This window comes from Syngnathoides biaculeatus, chromosome 22, assembly GCF_019802595.1.
Source record: "Syngnathoides biaculeatus isolate LvHL_M chromosome 22, ASM1980259v1, whole genome shotgun sequence".
Taxonomy (NCBI): domain Eukaryota; kingdom Metazoa; phylum Chordata; class Actinopteri; order Syngnathiformes; family Syngnathidae; genus Syngnathoides; species Syngnathoides biaculeatus.
In genome coordinates, this window is record NC_084661.1 from 17844647 (window position 1) to 17867957 (window position 23311).

At 47.7% G+C, this 23311-nt stretch overlaps 1 long non-coding RNA gene across 7 annotated transcripts in view; it reads left to right on the forward strand.

Annotated features, from left to right (window-relative positions):
- LOC133495449 (uncharacterized) overlaps nt 1-23311 on the forward strand; it is a 107076-nt gene that overhangs the window by 59888 nt on the left and 23877 nt on the right. For 5 of the 7 annotated variants that reach the window (XR_009793570.1, XR_009793574.1, XR_009793569.1 and 2 more), the window contains 2 exons: nt 9943-10161; nt 16898-17000. This is a non-coding gene — a long non-coding RNA (uncharacterized LOC133495449). The remainder of the gene's footprint in view (nt 1-9942; nt 10162-16897; nt 17001-23311) is intronic. The other 2 variants (XR_009793571.1, XR_009793573.1) reach the window with 1 other exon arrangement.

The following is a 23311-nucleotide window of genomic DNA, read 5'->3' on the forward strand; positions in this document are numbered from 1 at the left end:
GGCGCTTCATCACGCGAGCGCCCGAAATCGCACGTGAAGCCTCGGGATCATCTGACACGGGCGAAATCAGAGCAGATTAGCCAAATGGCCGCCATCGTGCTCCAAGAAATCAACGTCAGGGATTTGCTCATTAGGACCTGGCAGCAGACAAAATCTGCTTTGATCAAAGTCCAAAGCAATCAAAGTCAAAATATTACAACGCGCATATAAAAGTACCAAAAAAAAAAAAATGTTCAAACTATTAGAACACAAAAGTATGCGAGTCATCACAATATAAAAGGGAAAATAGTAAAAGTAAATGTAAAAATGTTGTGAAGAATACTCATCGAAAATATTTGATGGAAATTGCATAACTATAATAAAAAAAGATAAACCAAGGATGTGCAAATATTGGAAAAATGTGGAAAGATAAAAGGTACAAAATAGGTAAAAATATACATTTTGCTGAGAGAGGAAAACGCAGAAGAACACACACGTTTGCAAACAATATCCATTCATCCATTATCCAAGCCCCTTATCCTCACAAGGGTCACGGGAGAGCTGCTATCCCACTTCTGCAAACGAGATATCGATATAATGTTAACGCAAAAATTGAAAACGTCAAAAACATGAGTTAAAGAGAGAGAGAGAGAGAGAGAGAGAAAATCCAAGCGCAAAGTTATGTTCCTTCCCTTGTTGCTTGTTTTTGACCTTTGACCGGCCACATTTTCATTGTGTGGGGCTCGCCTTTGTCCGCCCTCCCAGCGTCATCTCGCGCAACTTTCAGGGTAAAATCGCGATTTGCGGCCTTTGACGTGTTCTCGTCTGCGTCGTGACGAATAAAACGGCTGACGCCCGTCGTTTCTTGTTTTGCGACGCGAGCGCTGAAGCGACGATTCTCATTTGGGGGTTGAAGAGAGCGACGACGGTGCCAAAACGTCCGACTCGTTAATAAGCCGCCCGTCAGCGTCCCATTTAGTGCTCCTTGCGCCCGCCGGCGTACGGCAAAGGCGGATAAATGCCGCCGCGTATTCTCCGGATGGGTATTTGCGCAACGGGTTGCACCTTTCCTCAGGAGGGCCGCCGACGTATCTCGTGCGACAAATGTGCCGTCGCTCGAGAGCTGATTTGCCACTCGTGAAGACTGAAATTCGGATTTATTTTCCAGCCTTGATGCATATTAGGCTTAGTAAAAGGGGGCAAAGTGACAAATGCTCCATTTCGTCACGTCTCCCGACACTTTGTTTTGTTTTGCTGTCCTGTGCAATAGAAAAAGAAAAAAAAAAGCGCGTCAGGGGCTCCCGCGTCAGCCGACGCAAACGGGAGGTGAAAAAGCTCCCGCGGGTCGACTCTCGCACTTGATTGCCGCCGCCGGGAGGAAGTCTGCGCTGACAAAGTGCGGCCGTTGATGGATGGACGGAGGCGGGAACTGGACGCGAGAACGGGTGGGGCCGCGGCCCGGGGAAACGAACGCCGAGAGGAATTACCTGCCAAATCCCACGGCAATTTTTTCTTACCGTGAAGCAAGCGCAGATGGAGTCTTTGCCGTTTGTTTTCTTGCGAGTCGCTTGGCTTTTCTGCCCTGTTCTCAGAAAAGATGAGCGTGAAATCAATCCCAAATGTCACGTAAAACCTTCAAATGTAGGAACACCAAAGTTGGAAAATTTCAATGGGAATTTTGGGGGATAAATGGGAATAAATCAGTATTTTATCAAATTGAAGGGTGGCTTTTAATAGTAAACTACTTTGAAAAAAAAATTACAGCAACCACATAGATATCATTTATATTATATAAGTAGATTTGAAGGCAAACTAACTTGATAGCTAACCAACAAATGAAGTTGATAGCAGGTTAATTTGCTAATGAAATAAGGAGCTCGCTAACAGACTAACTTGAGAGCTAGCTAACTACCGTGCTAGCTAACGCGTGCCTATTTTACGTTGTGAAATCCTTCATAAGAAATCTCCGTCTCACCTGGATAACTAACGAGCCAGATAGCAAAGTAATGAAAATCGCACACTGAGAAGAAAGCAAACTAACTCCAGAGCTAACTAGCTAGTTAGCTAACAACTAAGCAAATTGCAAAGTAACCAGATAGCTTGCAGATAGCAAACATACGAACAAGCTAGATAGCAAGCAAACTCCCTTCTCTTTTGAGGAAAAGATTGATGAGGAAATCGATTGGCATTGTAATGCAAAATGTGAAACCGTAAGCGCTAGGGAGCTGCGTGGGTAGGCCTCAAGTTACCTTCAGGTGACCCAGACTTTAGTTTCCCCAAAACAGGCAACCTGCTCTTGAGTGAAAAGACAAATTGGAAGCGGGGATCGCGGCTGCTTAAGATGCGGTGACCCTCGGCGGTGACCGCCTCTGCCCCCCACTCGGAGACGACGACGACAGCAGCTTTAAATTGTTGCTATCTCGGCGACTGTGATTAATGCGACGAGTTCTAATCGGCGGTCCGGGGGGGGGGGGGGCGATGGCATTCGTCTTAATCTCACGCTGCCCACCTCGTGCGGTCACCGCCCTGACATTTAACGCAGTACTAGTGAACTGAGCTGCAGTGGTAATAAGAGCTGTCCAGCTCAAGTCTTTAAACCTTTTAAGCATTAGGTCAGATGTGTTTCCGAGCGATCTTCGGTTACCTCACTGGGAAGGAAACGGGCCAAAGGCAGAGCGAGAGCCAGAACGATTGAGGGAAAAACCCGGAAACGGCTTGTGTGATCATTTTAGCCGTTGTCTTTGGTGCCGTACTTGAAATGTGTGAAGTTTTTAGTTCAGGTCACTTGGACACACTCCCATTCTCCCATCCAGGAGTACGCTTACGCTCGTGCCTGTTTACGTGATGAAATCTCCATCTCACCCGGATAATCCCTCGGTTGATTTTTGGGGTCTTCACGTTCTCTTTGGGCCTGAAAGTAGCTGGTAACCCTGGTTGAGTGTTTGAGACTGCTCGTCTACCACGACCAGAATTCTCAGCGGGTCTTGCAAAACCTCAGTCAGGCAGCATCAGCGGCGTTTTGGGGAACTTGGCCTCAGAGGACGACATCAGGCAGCCAGAGAGATTCTCTCTTCATGGCAGGTCTTGGTCCCGACCACACTGGGTACCCGGAAAAACACAAAATTGTTGCGAAAGATCACGCGAGGAGACGAGGACGTGGCGCTTTGCAATCTGAGATTCAAATTTGGGATGACGGCAAAACGGGGTGCAGGTGATGAGAACGAGTTGCTGCGTCACATCTAAGTCACTCGTTTGTTTCTAAAATGGGCCTTTTTATTGGAGGCGCACAACCATCCTCCGGCTATCTTTGACACCCAATAAATGGCCGCCCGCGAGCTCCTTAAACCCTGCGGGGACCGAGCCAGTTCTTCTGTGGGGGAGTCGATGTATTCTGTAAACACGAGAGGCCGAGCAGAGGAAAGTCTCGTAAATCTTGTGATGTAGCAGGATAATTTCCTTCAGCTGACCTTGGCGACGCTGTAGGACGGGAAGCCCGAGCGGCGGGAGGCGGGGGGGGGCCGGAACGAGCGTCATATGATGTATGAGGAAAGGGACCGGGGTTCGCCATGAATCACGAGCACTGCGCCATGAAGATTTCCAGCATCTGAACTGCCTCCCGGCCGTGACTCATTGTTCAGCCACCGTCGCTCTTGACCCTTTTTTAACTTTGGAGTCTCCGAGACCTGGAAGAGCCTCGACGCGGTGCTCCTCTAACTCATGTTCGCGGGTTTTCAAAGCCTTTCGCAGATGGTCCTTTTCTCTGTCGTCGTTGCGATGCGTTCCGCGGTTTTCCGACTCGGGCAGACGCTCGAGGTACGCCGTCGTCACGTGAACGGATCTCTCTCGCAAACTGACGACTAAGCGGTACTATCGACCGAAGCGATAGATGCTAATATCGTGCGATTATATTGCATCGCAAGCCCGAGTGGCCGTCAGAATCGATGCGACAGCCCCGATCAAAATGGCCTCTCCCGTGTGCGGATCTTGCAGGAGCAGGCGCAACGTTTCTCTCGGCCGTATGCTTATCAGCAAACCGTGAAGCAATCAATGAGGATAATCTATCTGGAAGCCCGTCGATGTGGTAATGACGCCGTCTCATCGTTACTGCCGCGCGGCCACATAAATCATCGGCCCCGCCGGAACGCTTTGCAGCTGTTGCAACAATCCGCCTTTCATTGTGCGGCGGACTCAGGCGGGCCCCTCTCGTGATTAATGCCCCCTGCATTGTGCGGCGCCGTGCTCTGATTGTTTTCAAATTCTCTGCAAAAAGCCTACGAGCAGTCGATGGGCTCCAGTGTACAAGCGCAGCGCGACTCCATCGCTCACGTTCTGCGACGTATCGACTTGCGACGGCGCCGGGGTGAGGGATCGGCTTTTGAGCCATCGAGAATAGGTAATGGCCACGTTTAACGCCGACATATAAAATTAGACTGGAGCTTGAAAATCGCTTTCCGCCAAGTGATACAAATCGCCGAGCTACGTGACGCAGTTTACGGTTTTGCCAGCCGCAAAACAGATCTTCTCGTAACGTTTGTAAACAGTGGGCGGAGGCCATTAAAACCTTGAGTCCACTTTACAACCGCATCGACGTTTCATGCTTGACGTTTTGGCATCTCGTCTTCCAATCGGCTGACGGACAGACGACTTCCCACTGCCGTCGCCAGACGATCGCGCTCTGCGGAGCAGCAAACTGTCCAGTCAACGAGGCGACTTTTCTTGTAGTACGTTTCACCTCGCTAGCTTCGGCGGGTCTTTCGTCAGATGAGAAGAAAGCTGAAATCATCGATCGAGCCGGTGGTCACGGCACCCGTTTGTTGATTACGACAACACTTGAGCCGTAGCTAGCCGGAAGTCTGCGTGACGTCACGAAATTGAAATAAAAATGGTGTTCGTTTGAAGTTGGGCGCCGATAGGAACGGCAACTGAGGCGTGTGCGTCTCGTTCTCTTGTCTGCGGCGGGCGGGTAGGAAGAAGCGCCCACAAAAGGACAACCCGGACCGATAGCGCCAGTGTGAACGGCAGCCCGGATGGAAACAATTTATTCAAACAATCATCCGAGCACGTGAAGTGCGGCCGTGCCGCCGCCGCCGCCTCCTCAGCTTGGATGCTGGAAAATGTGACGCTTGTTCCCCAGCGCTATGAATCACCGGCGGGCAGGATGCAAAGTGGATTGTTGTGCGTCCTGATAACAATTTAAATCCTGTTATGGATCATGCTCGGCAAAGCCCCGCACTGGAAATTGAACGTGACACTCGAGCGATTTATGATCCTCGTGCGTTCTTAACCTCGGATGTCAGATTGTTTGTCGAAGCGTATCCTCGTGATCCTGCGTGGAAAGTGCGCCCGATGAAAGAGCGCGAGCGGAAAAATGAGCCGTGATGAATGTATCTGCGAGCCATTTACACTGATTAATGCCTTCACGTATCACACAAAAGCCGTATTTACCAATAGACAAATACACCAGAAGGATTCATTCGACTTTCGGCGCGTAGTTTATCATCGTAGCGAAGGGAACGTTTCAGACGTGCAGATGTGAAGCGGCTGGCGTATAAATCACTTTTTTTGGGGGGGGGGGGGACGGGACCCCTAAGTCTGTAATCACGTCGGCTACGTCACCTCGTTAACGTCAAGTATGAGTTACAGTTTGGGAATAACAAACAGTTCGTCATGCCCCTCGCTTGTGTCCAGCTGCTTTCACGAGGCCAGCTGCGGGGGTGGGGGGCTGGGGGGGGTCCACAACAAATAGGCCATCCTCATTGTTGCCGAGCGTTTCCTCCCCCGAGTGGGGCCTTTTGCTCTGATTTAGGAGGCTGTCCCGCCACTGACCCCTCTCCCGTCTTTGGCTGCAGCTTAGCTCCGACTTTGGGGAAAGTCTCGCTCGTTCCCGCCACCGCTCATTAATCCGCCCAACATTGGAAGCAGCTGAGCGCTCTTGTGTGTAATTCTTTCATGCGCAGAGTTTTACTCGCGTGTACTTTTGTTTTACAAGGCCACCGCTTTGTGGATGTTTGTTTTTTTTTTTACCAGTTCTGCAAAGGGGCAACGATTGTTCTTATTTTTTCCCCCCTTCCAAAGCGCAGTAACCGATTCCCTGTTCTAGCAGCGACTCCTTAAACAATCAATCCCAAATTCTTTGCCATCAAACGGTCCGTTTGGCGAGTTCTCCTTCGAAAGGTGCATCGCGGATTTAAGATGGACGACACGTGGAAGGGTCCAAGGCGGTGATTTAAAGGTTTGCGCGCGCAGACGTGATTGCTGACACAAACAGATGTGGAAGCTGATCTACGACTCTGCCAAAAAGGCAAAAATGGCCGTGCACTTCATCTAGCGCGTTCTGAGAGGAGTTTATCCGCGGCCCAAAACATAAAACCTCCTTTCGGCAAGTTTTTCTAATTGGCGGATTTCACCTTTGATTAATAATATTTAAAAAAAAAAAAAAAGTCAGTTTTTGGGGTTTTGCGTTCCAGCAAATTGATTGATTTTTGCCCGTAACCTTTGACATGTGTCTTTAACAGGGGTCTCAAAGTCTGTTGACCTTGGAGGCGCTGGGGGCCGAGTCTGGCTTAAGCTGGGCCGTGGCCTTGGCGCGCGCCATTTCAATTAGAATCTTTTTATTTTTTTTTTTAAACCAGCAGGCCTGTATGTGCAAAACTGTTAATAAAACTCAACATGGCAACGCTGCTGCTGTAACTTTCACCCATTGGAAAACGTTTGTCTGTTTGCATCAAACCCGGTCGACGTCAAGTCCCCGAGAGCCTGACACCGGTCGTCAGCTCCGCGCACTACACTGTAAAAGCGCCATTCACGTAAAATCCGAAGTGCCGCGCTCACATTAGACTAACCACAAAATATCGCCTTGTGGGCCACAAATGGCCCGCGGCCCGCCAGTTTGAGACCCCTGACCCTACAGCAGCGGAAAACCACCACCGGTGGGCGTAACCGAGGCAGAGAAACAAAATAAAAATAAAAGGCAAAGGCAACAGCAAAGCCGATACACTAGTTTAGACCTGTTTGAAATACCAGAAACAAAAAAAGAATATCTTGACATATCGATTCAGAAATGCGGTTTTGGAGCACCTGGATGATTTGAACCGCTAACCTTGAGCCGTTCCCAGGAAGGAGTCAAATGTCAACGTCGTGACATTTCGGGTCATTTCAGTGCACCGCGGCAATTATCGCATAGCAGTTCTCTGGCGTTCCGTCCCAGCTTTTGAAATTGAAAACCGCGCACGCTGGCCAGATGCGTCAAATTGTTGCCTTTACGCAGTTGCCGCCCTCTCGGAAAGGATCATAGGGAGGATTAGATGTCTTTTCTGTGGCTGTGTCGCTTCAAACTTCATTTTGGTAAAAGCCATCAGATGTAAAAACTGTCTTTTTTTTTTTTTTTCAATCTACTACAGTTGTCTCCAACCCTTTTACAAATGCTGCTCACTGCGTCACAATCTGAGCAGACCCCGCCCACTAGCCTGCTAGCATGAACAAGCAAGTTAGCGCCCTCAAATTTCAGATGTTTAAGGGAATTTGAGAAGAGGTTGAAAAGCGAAAACATGGAGGGTCCGCAATCCGCGTTTTAAGTTGTCACCGTGGTCATTATGAGGACGGGCCCACTTTAGCTCGGCCTCGGGGCGCTTCCAGGTCGTCATGCATAATTAAAAAAGTTGGACAAATGAAAGTGGCCGCGGGAAACGGAAGCGGCTTACGTGAAAATGTATTTTTTTTTTGTTCCCCCCTCGCCGACTGACAGGAAATCAATTAGATGTGATGTATTGTTTGGTGAGCATGGAGATTGGATCCAGCTGCTCCCAGTACTGTACTGCGTAGTACTGCGTAGTACTGCGTGTGTGCGGGTGTCACAAAATGGCTGAAGGCCATCATGCACTCGATACTGTCTTGCTTTTATTGTATTTATTCGTCACGCCTGTGCCAGTTGCAAAATAATAAGCGTCGAGACACTGAAAATTGTTATGCCATAGAATGAAATGAATAACCAAAACTTTCTTTCCCTTAATCTTCAAATTACTTTGATGTTTTAAGAGCTGGATACAACAACAAAGCCTCTAAATAAATAAAACTTATGCCCGCTCTTTTAAAAATGTGGCTCTTAGCATGGCTAGAAAGGTTTTAGTAATCGGTGTGTGTCTAGGTTTAGAGACACGACTTTACAGCATAATTACTACTATTTTAAATATGGCTGTTGTAAAAAAAAAAAAAAAAAAAAGTTTGGCCAATAACGAGAGACAAAATCCTACAAAAAAATTATATTTGAAAATTGGCAAATTGGCCATCAAAATGGAGAAACGAGCCAAGAGGTTTTTTTTTTTTTTTTTTTTTGTATTTAAAATACAGCTACAGAGAGGCCCTGTAGCTCAGTGGTTAGAGCACTGGTTTGGTAAACCAGGGGTTGTGGGTTCGTATCCCACTGGGGCCTCCACTCCCTGAGAAGGGTTGCGTCAGGAAGGGCATCCGGCGTAAAAATTGTGCCAAAACGTATGTGCGTTCATCTGAGATGACACGCTGTGGCGACCCCGAAAGGGACAAGCCGAAAGAAACTTACTATTTAAAATACAGCTACTGTTACATTTTGTCTCAATAAATGTTGACATCATTGAAAGTGCATTTTTTTTTAATCATTTGAAATGTCATATTCAGAAAATGCCCTCCATTTCTGTAATTATCTATATTTCCCCAGTGCATACCGAATTCTCATCGTTGTTGCCGGAAGGCACGGCGACACAGCTCATAACTGGAACGCAGTTTGTCAACGCGACGTCGTCATGTAGCCGTTCGTCACGCTGAACTTTGGCTGTCCCCCCCACCCCGTTTCGAGGAGGCGCCATCTTTCGCGCGTCTTTGTTAATTGAGATCCCTAACGGGCGAGAAGTGACTTAAGTGTGGTGCTGACACTGTCGCACGTAGCTAATAAGAGACCATGAATATCCCTCAACATAAAACGTAGCTTAGTTGTGGATTCCGAGGTCAGTCTTTGTTCCTTGTTTTTTTGGGGGGGACAAAAAGTGACAGATATGAAGTGGTTTCATCTCAAAAACCTGCCATTGCACCTCAAAAACAACACTGATGAGTAGAGTTTATCATGGTGCGTACATTCTAAACCCAACCAGAGTTAGCATCCAGCTATTAGCGCTGTCCTTGGCTAACCATGCTAACTCGCTTTTGTAGTCATCAATCAAATACTTGCTTTTTCTACTAAACCAGCTATTCTGTGCGTTTTATATTGTTTTTTTTTTTTCTTTTTCTATAAACCAGTGCTAAACAGTGACCAAACATGACCTCAGTCGTTACAAGCTAATTGCTGCTTGTCGGTTTATTTACAGCACGTACGTCTCGTCAAATCTCTGTGGAATTTTTTTCTTTTTTAGCTAGTTTTGCTCGTTCCATGTGCTTTCAACATATTAAAACCCATTTGAACTCATTAAAACGTGCCCCTTTTTAATAGCGCCTGTTTTCCCTCAATCAATTTATTCAGTTTTGGAATAAGGCTGCAAGGCAGCAAAATGTGGGAAAACGTAAAGACCTGTGATGACTTCCTTACTGCCCTGACTTCAGTTCGACTAAACGCAGCAGCACCTGCGAGCGAACATGTCGGGCCTTCCCCCCCTTTGAGCGACGTCTCCGCCTCGCAGATATAGATCGCACAACAGCGCGACGGCGGCGCGTATCAGGTCGCCTGGCAGGAACTATTGAACTTTTCCTCGGCGGGAGTGCATCGACTGTACTTGACACGCCATTCCCCGCACGCTTTTCTTCTTCTTCTGTGGTACCTGTCAAAGGAAGCGGGGCCCGCGTTAGCCCCGGGGGATATCCTGAGAACGCCCTGCTCACACAAAGGCCGAGCCTCCCCCGGCTTGGCGCTGTTTATTTTCACTCATAACACGGCGCACAATTGCGAGTGTGGGTCAAGGTGAGGCTAGGACACAAACAGATGTTCTTTGATGATAATTGCAGGGAAGGGGAAAGGACTTCGGCGGGGGGATCATAAAGGCCTCCCGCCTCCTCTTGAGCACCGCGGCGGTATGTCGTTTGGCCTCGGGAGTCGGAGGAGGGATGCCGGCGCCGTTATCGGGCGCTCACCTCTGGGTGACATCTGTCCGTAGTCCCGTGAAGTCACACCTACTTGAGAATTGCAGAACTGAAGGACGCCAGGACCACGTTGACATTTTTGTGGTAAATAGCTTCTTAGTTTGTTTGACGTATCACAACTGCTTGTCGTCCTAGTTTGCAGAGGTGTCACCTTTCAAGTGTTTGGTATATGCCGCATATGTAGCCGTCTGCAAAAAAAAAAAAAAAAAAAATGGATATTGGGCTGCAAATAGCCCCAATAGCAATAGTTAGCAAGTTAACATAAAAACAAATCGGCTAACTTGATAATGATCCTACGACATAGCTTGTAAATTTTTATGGAGAATTGTACGTCAAAAACAGCTAACTATAATAATAATACAATCATTGAAATGGGGTATGCCGTTTGACTCTGATAATTAACTAGCAAGTTAATGTAGCGGTTCAAACAATCTGAAGCACTAACTAATTTATCAATCTACCACGCAAACTGGCTTTCTAGCTAGATAGCAAGCTAATGAATTAAGTGGACAGCTAACTAGCTAGATAGTAAACAGACTAGGAAGCCAATTAAAACAGGTTATGCTAATGTTCCAGCAAGTTAAGTAATTAATGTGAAAACCAACAAACGAAAAGCTTACATCACTAGCCACATAGCGTAACTGATCAAGAATGCTTTGTTGAATAGGGTGTGTCCTTTATGTCTGCTAAAGAATGAGCACATCACCTTAAAACCATGTAACTAACCATCTAGCTAGCTAGCTAGCTGATTAAAATGGTCGTTGATCATTGCTGTATGCTATGTAACTACCTGTCAAATTCATTTACACACTGACCAACCGACAAAGTAACTCGCTCGATGAAAAGTAAATGTAAAAGTTGTAAATAAAAGAGCTAAGAAGCTAGCTAACAATCCAAGGCCTCTCCTTGAACTGAGCCGCCTGAGGGAAAAGTTTTGTCATGCTGGATCTTTTAATCGAGGTTGTCTGTCAGCAGACGCCCCGCAAAAGACAGGTTGCCAGCGTTGGTCGCGCGAGTGATTGATTTGTCGAGAGCGGCGCGGAGGAGGGCGAGGACGCCTTCATCGGATTAAGTGCCGCAGCTCCCGTGGGCCGCTGCGAGCCGCCGTGATTAATGAACATCTCGCGGCGTATCAAATCACGTCGGGACTGATGAGGCCGCGCGACATCAGCGGCAGCCGCCGCCGCTCGCGTGTCGACTCCGCCGCCTGTCGAGTGTGGCGACGCCTTGTTTGGGGAAAAGATAACGATAAATCATATTGACATAACGTGAGGAGCGAAATCTCTCTGAAGTATGTTTTTCAATCAATCAATCAATCAATCAATTTGTCAGTCACCTACAAGTGAAAAGCGGTGTAGACAAAAGCCAGAAAACAAAGTGCTGTTGACAGCAACCGTCCAGCTAGCTACAGCCATGGCTAAAAACTATTCTAAAAATTCTTCTTCTTCTTCTTGCATTTAGCAAATGGAGATATTTGGGGTAATTGTAATTATATTTTCAATTGCTATAATGGTAATTGACGTTAAAAAAGGCAAGTTTAATCTGAGTTCATGGTCACGACTATGACCATCTATAAATCCGATCGTTGAATTGATAAAAATGTTGTGATAGAAAATGTCAACATTTTATGTTTAAGATGGAAAAAAAAAAAAAAAAAAAAAACCCCAATCAAATGAAATCGACTTAGCGGTCAGCCCTAAAAACCAAAAGGTGCGTGCTTCTGCAGAACGCAGACAGTTCTGGTTTCGAGCTCCTTTTGGAAACTCCTGCAAGGGTTCCAAGAAAAGTACTTCCCGGAGTTATCAACAATTTCCTTGAGTTTCCACACATCCGTCAATCTAAAATCCATTTCTCGAGACTCACAATCCCTTTTTCGCACCTGTACAAAAGTGTGGCATTTTCAAATACTTTGAATTATGGAATGACATTGACGGTATTGTTTTTATTGCCATCAAAACGGGTCCGATTTTCGCCCGACAAGGTTGCAACCTTTAATAACTTTGAAGCGATTCGTTGTTGGTGACTTTGCAGCTTCTTGTCCAAATTTGGGAATCTCCGCCCCTCAGAAAGCGCCGATCCGGTCGGAGCTTTTCCACGTGTGGTGTCTTTCCCCCCCCCAAAAGAAGAGGATTTTGTTCCTCTTTTGCTGCGTTTATTTGGAAGCGATCATTTCCCGGCATTCGTCGCAGGAAAAACGCCATCGATCGGCCGCCTGATAGATGGCCGCCGTCCGGCTATCGACGGGCGTATTGACGACTCTTTGTTAGCTCTGCATCTTATTACCGTCGGGTCAAACGATACGCCTCGTTGAACGACGCTGGTGGGAAGTCATCAAGTATAAACGTATTATAACGCTACTTAAGTAGATCTTTTGGGTATTTCTACTTTACTTGAGTACTTTGAGTTCCCACGTTTGAAAGCAGATATTTGTATGATTATGTGCAAGCCTTTCTATTCGAAGACGACGTGAGCAACGCTAACCGCTGTCGTGATTCCCGACCATCTTCTTTCCTTGCGCGGATGAAGACGCCTTGCGTCACCCTGTTGAAAAACCTCAACAAATTGGCCCGTTTGAAGACGAGATGGCAAAAACTTTCAATGTCAACGTGGAGTAGTCAAGTCGACCAATCGGTTCAGTTCCTAATAGAAAAACAACATTTAATTTTTTTTTTTTTTTTTTCCATTCTGTTATTTGCTGAAACCCGATCCCTTACCTATTCAGGTAAAACCAGGCGTATTTTGCATATTTTTGCCCGTCTGTCTCTACTATACAATCCTTCTGTACATTAGATATGATTTCATAGCTTTTCTTTATTTTTAATTAGTTTGCAAACATTTCCAAAAGGCTCCTTTCACGTTACCGTAATCGAGTAATGTGTGCATAATTTTGTGGGAACGAATGAATTTATTCAATTTTGGAATCAGGCTGGAACATAACGTAACAAATGCTGTTTTTCCTGATTCAACAAAATAAAGGTTGTTGTTTTTTTTGGGGGGGGACAATTCGTGCATTTATATACATTATATATATATTTTTTAAAATGGTCACGATCAAGCATTCCAGACACTTCATTTAAACAGGCTGGTTACACAAATCTTGCTCTCTATGAACAAATTCAAGCAGATAAGACGGGAAAGAAGCTTCAAAAGCACGACAAAGAAGCGCTGCATCGTGTGAATGTCAATGTTTAGTTTTTGTAACTGCAATAATCCCGTCCGCGTGCAAACGACTTATGCCAAGCCGTAAATGTGCAGTGGAACAACGGTGTTGTTTACTACTTGTTATTTGACTGTCCAAGTTGAGCGCGTCTCAGTCCGAGCGAGGACGCCAAGTAATGTTCCGCCGCCAAGCCCGGCCCCGGCGTCTCCATTTGTTCGAAGAGGAAGGCGCGATTTAACCTTCACGCTAGCATTCGCGGGATCGTCGCGCTCGCAACGGCCGTCACTTTTCCAACAATGTCACCCCGTTTATCTCCTTTTCTAATAACGCGTCGTATTAATCTGCGACGCCGTTTACGACGCGTGACCGCCGCCACGGTGACCGGGATTCACGTTCGGCTGTTTTACGATTCATTTATTTATTTGTATATGTGCGTGTATTTTTAATGTAGCGCCTTTTGTGGGAGTTTGTTGCTCTTTGCTCAGAAGCCTGTGAGGTCTTGTACTTTATGGAGGGTGAAATAGGCTCTCGTGCTTCGGAAACTCGGAAACGGGACTTCTCGTGCTCCGGCGCGCCTTGTGATCCATTTTTGTGGCGTGCGTTTGTTTTTGTTTTTTTTCTCGTAGATCGTGTTGCTCTCGTCACCAAAATAAGACGAGAACATTTTGTCAGTGTCCTTTCATTACTCTGCTGTAAAACGAACAAAGAAAAGCTCAAACTCGTTTATGTCACGGAAGTAAAAAAAAACAGGAACATTTTGTCCGTCATCACAGAATTACAAGAAAACGTCTGAGCCTAAGACGTAAAAATGAAACCATTGTCACAGTGGTAAAATGTGAAAATGTTCCCATCCAAATGACTAAAGAAATAAAATGAGAACATTTTGTAACTGGCCATCATCGCAGCTGTAAATTAAAACCATATAACCTGAAAATGTCACCACTGCTTACGTCGCTACGTAAGATGAATAGAAAATGTGAACATTTTTGTAATTGTGCTAGAATGAGAAAATGTAACTGCGCGGCATTGTGTGAGCAAAATGTCAGCTTTTAATCATCACACACGTCAAACTCCAAAAATGAGAAAATCTCGTAACTGCCGCTGAAGTTAAACGAGACAACGTAACTGGACATTAGCGCGCAGGTGACATGAGAAAACGTCGTTCCAGAAACTCGAGTGACAAACGAGAACACGGACGCGAGAAATATTTTACGCACGTGAGAAAAACTGACTGTCCGTCATCAGAAAAGAAAACGAGAAAGGCTCGCGTGTCACAGAAGTCAACTGGTAGACTTCAGTCATCGCAGAAGTTATTAAAGGTGTCCAGATAAAAAAAAAATTGTCATTTTCATCTGAAAGTTAAATGAGAAGAGCCAACCGTCCAGAAAATGTCACGACTTTTACGGTCACGACCGCAAACCGACGTCTCCCAAGTCCGGCTTTTCCTCCCCCCTTCGTCCTTTAGCTGCCGAGATGAACGAGCGGCGTGGAAACAACGCCGTACGCCCTGATCGTCTTTGATTAGTCGCGAGCGGCACGGCGGCCACCCGACGAAATTGGTCATCAGCGTAAATAACGAGCGAATGAAGTGATAGAAGGCAAAGTCCCCGGCCGCCATAAATCAAAGGGGCTCCGCCGAGCGTGGAAGTGGGCGGAATTAGAAGCGGGCGCTCCTATTAATTACGTCGCCTCGTGAAGGTGACGGCGCGATAAATCAGCGCCGAAAGGCCCCCTTCGCCGCCGCCACCCTCGCGGCTCCGCCGCTGGCCGCAAATTGCTTTGTGTGCGCTCCTAATTGTTTCTTAAATAAGCCTCGCTTTTTGGGGGCCAGCGGCCAGAGGCGGCGTCCCCGCCGAGGGCTCGCCCGATGTCGGCGATGACGCGCCGCCCGTCCGTCTCCAAGGTGTTCTCTTGCGGGCCAGAGAAGCTGCCGCCGTCTCGTACGGCCCCCGCGAGCCAACACACAAGTCATGTCCCAGTCATGTGACCGAGGCGGACACAATGCCATCCACGGCGTTTGTGAAGAAACTTTTTTTGGGAATCCACAGAGTCTTCCTTCCTCTTGATTTCTCAGCGCTTTGATGGGAACGTCCACGGTGCTAATAGCGCAGCCTCTTGCCCCCGTTCGGCTACGATTTGTGTCAGGTCCCGATCAAAACAAAGCTCAAACTATGTAGAAATGAGCGTGATAGGTACGAGCATTTCAGTTGCGTGCGCGCTTTTTCTTTTTTTATATGATCGTCCGATCGTACTGCGCAGTTTCAGCTCACGTCGTTTTGCTTCCGGTTCGGCCGCGTCATCGCCCGGAGTGGTGAAACATTTCTTTTAAAAGCGGCTGCACAACGAACCTTTTTTGTCTTCGTTTGAGTTAAAACAAACTCAAGGGCAGTCGTTGTTTTATGTTTGGTGCGGTAGCAACAAATATGCTATGCTAACAGTCGTAAAATGCAACGATTCCGTCCCTAGGAGGTCAGAGTTCAGGTTGGCGGCGCACATTACCGGAATGTATATAAATCTGTAACATAACACATCAAATATCCTATCAAAATCTATATGTATACCTTTTTTTTTTAAGCCACGCTATGTACCTGTTTACGACTATACAATGTGTTTTTCATCCACACCTAAATATAATGCATTGTATTGACTTTTTGAAAATATTTTTGGGGAAAAAATTGCGCATTACTTTCGAGAAATGGCGGTATTTTAGGAGAAATAATCTGACCCAAAAACTCGCTTCATCGCGCAGCCCTACTTGCTAGCACGCGCGCGCGTGTCCTTGGGGGTGACATTGAGGGCCCCCCCCCTCCACGTTGAAACAACGGCGGCAATAACGCCGTGCACTCTGATGACTGAGCGGAGGAGGAGTGATGGCTGCCCCGAGCCCCCCCGACCCCCCCCCCCCCCCCCCCCCCCACCGGGCCCTCAGCCCCTTCTCACCCTGTCAATAGCGAGCGTCTCGTCTGAGGGAGTCACGTCAGGGCGCACACCTGACACCGCCGCCGCCGCGTCTTTATTTCCTGCAGCGCGCGTCGCTGGTGATTAACACGCTGACAGCAGCCGCCGGGAGCTGCACGCACAACAACGGTTACTGTTACCGCGCTTCAGCGACGCTCGACGGCCACCTGTAACGTCCAACTCAAATACAGTCAAAGTGCTCGAAGCGGCGTCATTTTCACGACGACGTGAGGCCTCACGACGAGTCCAGATTTCGGATTTGGTGCCGATTCCACCAAGGGCAGTCACGTCGCTCATGAACATGAAAATTGGTTTTCGTGCAGCGTGCCGGCATACTCGACTTCCTCAAAAAGTGAAGGCGAGCACTTTACTAAAAAGAAAACAAACTGTTCATCAAATGAAGAAAAACTGCAAACTAGCGATGTTGCACTTGATGAGAAGAGAAATGACAAACGTTAAAAATAATAATAATAAGCCCATCCGTTGATGTTGCGCATTCCGAAACAAGCAAAAATGAGTGATGTGGCGTTTTATGAAAAAAAAAAAACAATTTTCCTAGAAATACGACAAATTGTTGATTATTGCGCTTTTATAAGCGAAGACCCAAAATTGATGTTGCATGCCGTTTCCACGCTGAACTGTTTTGTTTTCGACCTCCAGTCACATGATTCCGCCGAACTCATTCAGAACGATTCTTTGCAGCCAATCCAATCCAATCCAAGCCAAGCCACGCGAGGACATGGAGAAGACTCCGACGACGCTGGCCCGCTGCTTTCTGCGTCACCAAACTTCAACCGTCCCACCGGTGAGTTTTTCCGGGGTGTTCCGACCGTTAAGCGCCGCCGGTGAGGTGCGGTCGCGGTTGATTGGCTGTTGCATGCACGAGGCGCGTCGGCAATGTCGTTTTGTAAGCGCCGCGGCCGTTCGGCGCCCACGCGGCACCCTAAGTGATACTTCGTCAGCCGCCGTCGAGACGTGAATAAATCAAAGCGGCCAAGGAACTGCCCCGAGCGATACATTTAACGGCGAAGACCTCGGCTTTCATAATAAGTCGACGCGACCGTTTGATTGAATAGAAAAGACATTTTGGAGCGGCGGGAAATCATCGGGTGCCATTGATCGAATATAAAGTGCACCGAGCTTGGCGAGCTGCTCCATTTCTACCTTTTAGGATTTATGCGCACACACACACGCACACCAGAGAATAAATCCAGAAGCCTGTAAGTTAGCATAATGCTAATTGGACAAGGCTCGACATGGCTTTTATTAACTTACATAAAAACGTAACGTTAAAGTGTTGGTCTTGCCGTCATCGTTGGAGTCACCTTGACATTTCGGGTCCAATTAAGGATTCGGAGGGCCCGCACTGTATCGAATTTGCCCGAGTGCGCCCTCTGAGCGGAGGGGAGCTTGCCATTGTGTCATTTATCAAGCGTAAATGAGTCGGCTGCCAGGGACTCATTGCTGCGCGGCTTCCTGCGGGGAGATGTTTGCTCTAAATGGCAGCTAATCAAGATCCAAAGCGCGGCCACCGCTGCAGCGACTCGTGCGTCAGCAGGACACGCGAGGTGGCCCGCTTGCCGGCAAATGTCACGCAGAGGGCGGCGGCGGCGGCCCCTCCAGCCGCCCAGCTGCCGCTCCCACCTCTCGGTCATTAATTCTCACGCCCGAGCTCGTAATTAGGGCTCCTGGCGGCCACCGCGACGCGTCGCGCGTCGGGACGCGTTTCCCGAGCTGTCATCCTCGTGACACGGATCAGCCGGCGCCGCGCGCTGGTATCGATGTCACCGGCCCCGAGACGCTTCCTACTGAGTCCGTCCCACCCCGACCTAAATTGACAAACGCAGTTAGCTTGTAGCCTTTCTCAAAGACGGACAAAATTATTCAAAATTATAGCAGTGCGCGCGACACTCAATAACTTCCACAAACGACTCGGGCTAAACTTACCTCCTCCCCGGAAACATACAAAGATGTAAGGACAGCCGAGATGTATGGTATCGCCGCAACTTACTTCCATGACGCCAATTGCTACTTCCCTTTTAGGCCTTACTCTGGCACCATCTTGTGGCGTCTGAGGGTTACAGCGTCACAGAAACGTTTATCAAATATTGCAGATCGTATAAAACCGTTTTAAACGCATTTTAAATGATGAAAACTTACTTAAATTACAAAGCTATTCGTCCAAAATAATACATCTTAGAGCTTTAATTGTGATACCGCAAAACAGCGATACTTTTGCTCATGATTATGATACCCCGGAAATCTGATACGGCCTGCACGTAAGTCAAAGCAAAAAAAACAAAACCAAAACTAAAAGCATTATTTTCTTTTTTTAAAACCACGCCCGAGCTGGGGAACATTATCCCGTAGATGCGTCCACGTAGAATGTCCCGCGTTTCCTTTCCGATATTTTATGTTGCAAACGTGCAGAGCGACGCGGCGAGCGGCGACGGCCTCTCAAGGTCGCCTGAAAAAAAAGATAAGAGGCTTTCTGGGAATTACACCAGGAGGGCCCGATTCAATTTGAATTGCATTTATAATGGGACGCCGTTGACAATCCAATTGCTCAAGTGTCAAATATCCCGTGTAATAAGGTCGGACCTGCCAGAGTGATTAATGAGTTGTCGCAGGCAAAGGAAGCGCCGTCGCCGTCGGTGATTTGTACCCGCGGGGCCGGGCACGGATCGCGCCGTATTCCGTCCTCCGGACCGGACCGGACCAGCTGGGCGGGTCTGACGCTTTTGCGCCGTGACAGCTCGCCGCGTTCTGCCACCTTCTCTGCCGGGCCTTCACACGACGGAGGGCGGCCGCCGCGTCTTGACAGACCGCTGTCGCTTCCCATCACGCTCGCGCCGCGTAGCCAAAACCGCTAACCCCCACCCCCTCCCCTGCTCTCTGACGCAATTATTATTTAATTATTTTTTTTGGGGGGGGGGACAAGCCATCCATCATCTTTAACTTTAAAGCACTTTTCCAGCTGTAGCCATTGTTGCACCTCCTTACCTTTTTATGCGGGACGCTCACACTTTCCTGCTGTGCAAATCAGTTTTTTAACCGCGTTTATTTGCAGTTTGTTGCTAGCAAGATGCTCTTGTCAGGTTGAAATAAAATTGGTGAGCGCAGAATGAAAGTCGCGCTCAAGTCCAGGCACCTCACCTCAAGTCGGATGGCATCGTTGTCAAATCCAAACACAAACGGCTCTTATAGGTCCGCTAAAAGTTGACATTTCCACCACTTTTCTCGCTGGGACTGTTTTGTCTCAACGGCTCACTGGGGACAAAGCCAAGCTGCCATTTAAAGCTGCTCCAGCGGAGCCTCGGTTCTCGACCGCAATCCGTTCTTTTATTTCCGGCTGGTGGGAATTCACAACAGCGCGCGTCGTGGGTCAGCCGGTCTTGCCGCGCGCGTTCTGTTATTTATTGGTTTTGTTGGGGGCGTTCCAGTACCGATTTTCGTTCGAAAACAGAAGGAAAAAAAAAAAATCGAGAATCGAGGCTGTACTGTATACGTTTGTAAATTTAACAAAAGTACAAGAAATAAGGACACAATACGGATTAGACGTAACATTTCCTCTAACATCTTGCTAGTTTTCACGGTTTCATTTGTTTGAATATTTCGTGAACGCTTGATTCATTTCGCACACTGGCCCACTCGGTGGCGCACTGAAAATGCCGTCGTGGAAAAGATGCATTTTAGCTAGCAATGGATGCAGCGTGTCCATTTTCAAAGCGTATTATTTTGCCTTTCGTCGGTCATTTTTATTGTCCCTCAGCTTTCACTTCACGGGCGGTTCTACAAATTCGGTGGGATGCGCATCATGACCACTTGTTACTATTGGCGGAAGAGCTCGGCCTTACTCTTGTGTCTCGCTCCTTCACGCGTCAGCCGTTTGATCGGAAGGACGACACGTGGCGCGCCCTCGCCGAGGATCAACGGACGGCTAATAGATGGAGACGCAATTTAGCGAGGACGGACCCCTTCGCCGCCGGCGGATCGATGGGCGCGACGCCCTCAAAATTCAGCAATAATCGTGACAAACGAGGACCGGCACCGCGGCCAGAAAATCGTCAATAATCGGCGTCGGAGGCAAAATGCCAAGGTTGGAAACAAAAGGATAGTGGAGCTTTGGCCCGTATTGATAAATACATCAGAAGCAAGTTATTAATTAGGCTTTCGGATCCCAGCGGGATGTCCTCCAGTTATGGATTTCTTGCCAGACGCTCTGGAAGCAAAGGGCGGACATTCTGTTTATGAACTTTTGCAATTGAAAGAGTTGATCGCAACCGAGACTTAACAAATGTTCAAAGTGACCAAATGGGGAAAATATCAGATCTTCTTCAAGTTGGCCAACCGACAGATGAGTCCAACTTGTCAAACTAATTTTGGTGTACTTTCAATCAAAAATTGCGTGACGAATTTGATTCCTGGAGCGATGACAACATTTTTAGCATCAGCATTTCTCTCCCTCACGATTGACGGGACAAGCAGAGATTGGCCGCCTAATCTTTATCTTTATCTTCTGCGCGAAAGCTGTGCTGGCCTCAAATCCGGCGCGAGGTAACGCCGCCCTCTGCGGTGATCCGTTTGTCGCGACAAGTCCTCCATTTCACTGACAATCTCGGACGATGCCCTCTTCCACGCCTACCCGTGATTAAAAAAAAAAAAAAACGCACGAGACGAATGAATTTGTTGTCGGTAGTAAAGGGTTGAATTCCAGGGGCCAAATATAAACTCGCTCGTCACTCTTGAGCTTATTTGAGTTGTGTGGCCGAGGTTCAAAAGGGCGACGGGTGAAAAAGCCGAGGCAATCGTTTGTACCCGCAGTGTCACGCCGGCGTGATGGAGTTGAACCGCGGCTTTGGACCTGCCGTGTGGCCTCCCTGCGAAAAGTGGCGTGAGGCTGAAGGTATGCGCGCCTCTTTGGACCGACGCGTTCTCTCACCTGTGCTCCAAACTCGCACGCCGCGAAGAACAACTCCAGTTATTAATCTTCGCTTGAGGGGAGCGACCCGGCGGTGGCCCGAAGCAATTAAGCGTCGCTCGGTGAGGTGCGTCGGGCCGCGGTGGAACGTTGACGTCCCTTCACGTGCAGCTGCGCCTTTTTTTTTTTTTTTTTTCTTTAAATATTGCTAGCGTCATCCCACCACGTGTCGCTCATGTTTGAATCTTTGCTTGTCCGCCATCTTGTGTGTAATTGCAAACCAGATTTGTGCGGACAGAATCTTCCCGTGAATAGAGACAATCTATGAGAAAAACTTTAAAAGGTTTCTACTATCTTGTATTTAAGTACAGACATGACCAGAAAGCAGCAAATTGTTGTTTTGAAGCTTCTCATCGCAATTCAGCACAAACGTGCCACAGATGAGTTCCCCAAAAATATGCAAACGGGCAAAATTTCCTGATGAATTTTTACTTTTACGCCGTACTTTTTAAAAGCCAGAAGTTTTCCTATTCCTATTCCTGACTTTGTCAAAACAGACGCGTTCCTTTTTTCTCGTTCAAAGGACGACGACGACGACGCTAGTTGGCTAACCGCACGTCACAGTTAACGCCGGTTAAAAACCGATGCGAAGTGAAATGTTAAAGTTCTCAATTGGTGGACGAGAAGCGACTAGTTTTAGCTACCCTACAAAAAGTGGAATGATGGAATTCTCTCCTCCGTAGTTCCCAGTCTTTCTGCCCTTATCCTCAAAAACGTAGAACGCATTTAGAAATATGGCATTTCACATTAGAGTGTCAGTCCAGACTGGTTAGTCAGTACTTCGACATTCATCAAAGTATTTTTCACAGTTTTAGCGACCTCCTGCATACACGCGTGCGTTGGTGCACTTCCTCCGCTGCGAGGATAAAGTGCAGTTCCTGTTTTTCCGCCACCATCTGTAAAGGAAAAACGAGCTCAAGGTAAAAGCGATGACCGCCACTTGGCACCAGATAAAGCGGGCGCGCTACAAAAGCCGTTAATAATTCTCAGATTTGGGGAAAGAGAGCATACATACAGTATCTGCACTATTTGATCTCCTCGTGTAGGGAGGATAGTTTAAAAAAAGGGGGGTGGGGGCGTGGGGTGGGGGTCAGCTGAGTCCTTCCTCCCCGGCCCATTTGTCTGTCAGGGCCGTGAGCCTCGCTGCTGATTTAGCGAGCCGCCGTCGCCTTGATGGTGCCGTAAGCTCGCTCGCTCGCTCGGCCGTTGCCTCGGAATTTGTCAGCCGGAGCCTTGACGGGAAGATAATTGCTGATGGGGAGCAGATTAATAGCGTTTGGCCACATGCGAGGAGTATTTGTTCCTTACGCGATGCTTCGTTCGACTTTTTAAGATGGCAAACACCAACGGTTTCAAAATAAAGGCGTCTTGATTACAGCAATCATCCAATTATGATCGAAAATGCGATCAAGCCATTGTTAATATCGTATCACAAGTTGTACCGCGATACCAAGCTTTCACTGGACGGCAATTCCTCACTGGAAGCTTTTCCTAACAATTTATAGCAATAACCCCCCCCCGGTCTGCTCTGCAAAATGTGTCTCACACATCCTGTCAAAAGTCAGACTTTCAAAATAAAGGCACGCTGTATAATATCACATTTTCAGCACACATACTTGGAGTAGACGGCGGGTTACGTAACACCTCCACATCACAATGTGTAAACGTACAAACGGAGATTTAAACGGGAAGTCTCGGTGCCGGCCTAATAAAGACGGCAGTTTTGCGAAGTCTCCGGCGCGCATTGACAAATGAGCGATGACGTCAGCGGAACGGCCGCCGGGCTCCGGGTGACGGACGACTCGCCGGAATGACTTTCTTGCCCGGCCGACGCTGTTGTGAAATCTTTTCATTGTCAACGATGAACGACGGGAGCGAGTGTGAGGAAGGCTTTCGTGCGCCCCGCCCGTCCTGACTTCCAAACGGACAAAGTCACCATCGAATCCAGCCTCCCTTTCTCACCTCCGTATTGATCCCCGCCAGTGCCCAAGGTTGAAGTTTTGCTGGAAAACTTAACATACGACAGAAAAAAAACGGCTATGTTGTGTGTTTTAACTAAGGTCAGCGAGCTTAGTGCTAACACATCATTCAAAATACCATAGACCGGCTGACAAAACTAGCATTGATGTTGTCAA